Source organism: Apis dorsata, unplaced genomic scaffold (genome assembly GCF_000469605.1).
Source record: "Apis dorsata unplaced genomic scaffold, Apis dorsata 1.3 scaffold_58, whole genome shotgun sequence".
In the NCBI taxonomy this organism is placed as follows: Eukaryota; Metazoa; Arthropoda; class Insecta; order Hymenoptera; family Apidae; genus Apis; species Apis dorsata.
Genome location: NW_006263358.1, coordinates 381512 through 384347, shown reverse-complemented (window position 1 = coordinate 384347; position 2836 = coordinate 381512). Strand labels below are relative to the sequence as shown.

Genomic DNA, 2836 nt, shown 5'->3' with positions numbered 1-2836 from the left:
GGAGACGCATCGAGAGCGAGCGAAGCAGCGGAAAGCGCAGCGGATCGACGTTAATCACCAACTATCCCCTCGGTCTATCGACTATTCCCCGATTTCCATACATACATTTCATATATCCAGACAAATGTTAACGGTGTATCGCGTCGGATGAGCATAGGCCGATGCACGCCGGTAATAAAGATAATCAGGGGCGGTGGTGGGCAAGCAACCCTGCCGGTTGCCCCTTCTCGCGCGGCTTTGCGATTTACGATCGAATCGAAAATCTCGTTCGCCCGGTTTCGAAGGCAGGGTTTGTCCCGCGCGGACGAGGGTCGTGGGGAGGGAAGGGTAGCAGAGCGGCGGCGACGACGAGGAGGAAATCGTTGCATCGCTGGAAAACGAAAAACGGCGCCGGCCGTTCGTCGTCGGCCTCCCTCGGCCTCGACCCGCCCGCGTAATTGCGTTAATGCGCGGATAGTGCGCGCCACACCACGGATAATCCTCGCGGCTGTGCGCGCCGGTTTATCGCGAAATAATTGAAATTTGCGGTCAATTTTGCCGAGTAATCAGCCGTGTTTGAAATAACGTCGGTGCCGCGCCCCTCTCCCGCCCTGCCCACGGGGGGCCCGATTGTAAATTAATTATGCAGACGAACTGCGCGCCATTAATTTTCATCCGTTATGCCGCGAATCGTTGCCAACGCGGGCCGCTGCTGCGAGGGGATCGATTTCGATGGGGGTATCAATGGGGGTGTAGAATGAAATCCTGTATCGACGGCGAATTTCGCATCGTCTTTGTGCGAGGAGCACGCGAAAGTAAGCTGGATTGAAATTCCATCGACAGGATGGCGGCACGGTTGATAATCTCGACGCGTATAATTAATACCGCGTTGATTACCAGTTCATTGTCGGTCGATTATGGTGTCCGCGTGGAGAGGAATCGCGCGCCTCTGACTCTCGTTTCGAAACAGCCCGATCCGACTCTCATCGTGACTCGACGATGAATCTAATACGGTGCGTCCGATACGTCCGATTTGATTAAACGCACGATCGTTGTCCAGATTTCTTCCACACGTTCGAAGAATAATGCGAAAGTTTTAAAAAAAGTTTTAAAAAAAGTTTTAAAAAAAGTTCCCTACACGTTGCGCGCTCGTTTAGTACGAGTGTTTCTTCTTTTTTCTTTTCTTTTTTCTTCTTATTAGCAGCCAATTGAATATTTTTCACGACCGTTTTTCGGTAATTATCGAAAACCGATAAAGGGAGGAGGGAGGAATTCGATTCTTGCCACGATCTCGAATGTGTTTAACTAAAATTACAATTTCGAGTTTGGACCGAAGTTTTGACCGTGGTAGGTTCATTCGTTCGATTCGATTTCCCCGACTGCTCCTCCACCACCTTCGCTCGTAATTTTCATAGAAGCCGGTCGATCGGGTAACGCGAAGGGGCGGCAATGAGCCGTACACAACGAGGCGAGTGAGTCGTCAAGTGTAGTGACGTGTTTCAATCCAGAGACTTTCTACACGGATGCGCGGCTTGCGCGGGTAGCGGTGATTGACAGGCTGGATTGGTGAAGTTGCCGCGCAAGATATTGCATGTGTTATCGCGAGTGTTGCCGGCTGACAATAGATCAAAACCAAGTGAGGAACGCGCGAGGAAGGGGTGGGCCGAGTACTTGCGCGCGGCCCCAATATACGAGCCTGTCAAACTTTATGACGAGGGATTTCGATGCTTGATGAATGAACAGGCCCCGTCCCTTTTCCGCCTCGCGCACAACCCCCGCAACCTTCTCCACCATTCTGCCCGCCACCATTCAACTTCGCGATACGAGGGCGGCCATTGTCGGGGAATTTGTCCAACGATCGCGGTGCAAAAGGGGCGGCGATAGATACATCTTCGATGTCCAGCCTCCAGGGAGGGGTGAGTCGGTGGATGAGTGGGTGGACAACGGTGGCCACGTTCCATGATTTTCAAAGTGGACGCTCGACCGATTCCAACCGCGTGCATTTCGATAAAATCGACGGAGGGTTCGTGGATTTCGATTCGTTCCGCGCTCGCGAAGGGGGGATCGTAAACCACGAAATTTTCGATAATTGTCGCGGGATTAATGAAAGGTATACACTTGTTGGAGAAAAAAAAATTGAAAAAGGCTTTGGATGCGTTCTCGTTCGCGAAATTCCCGCTTTTCTTCGACGATCGTTCCAAGCCAAACGTAGTCATCACTTCGACTCGTAAAGGTTCCATTTCCTTCGATAATAAGAATTCATTAGAACCGTTTTTCTGAAAGTAACGAGCGATCAAAGAGGAAAAGAAATGCAAATCCGTGTAAAAGCTTTCACAAAAGTGCGTGAAATAAATATAAAATTCATTAAGAATTTTTTTTAGAGAAGAAGCATCAAATTTTAACGATCTCGTTTCCTTTCGATGAACGGTTTAATAGCAGATGTGACGAGACGTTTTCGAAAGGAATCGCGTTAAAATGCTCGCGATTTAAGAAATGTCAGCCGATTTTTCCACGCGATTCTACTCCTTAAATGCGTTTGCTCGCGACGTTTATGGAGGAGCGTGTACATGACGGAGCCTCTAGCGCGCTACGTTTCAACGACTCTGCGTTAAATCTCGGAGAGGAAAAAGAAAAAAAGAGAGAGAGAGAGAGAAAAAAAATACGAAGCACGCCTAAAAAACGGACGCATATCGACGCCACACGTTGAGAAACTAGCTATATATATATACATATATATAGGTTTAAAACAGATAGCATTCCGGCTGGATATAAAAATAAATCGACGGAATAAAATTTCTCTGAATCCGGATGAAACGCGAACCAATAAACGAGCAGGCAAGAGGGTGAGTTTCGATTC

General features: G+C 48.8%; 1 protein-coding gene across 8 annotated transcripts in view; it reads right to left on the bottom strand.

The window, feature by feature from the left end:
* The window catches only part of LOC102674514 (basement membrane-specific heparan sulfate proteoglycan core protein-like), a 126848-nt gene that overhangs the window by 518 nt on the left and 123494 nt on the right, over positions 1-2836 (bottom strand). The gene's annotated exons all lie outside the window — the stretch shown is intronic.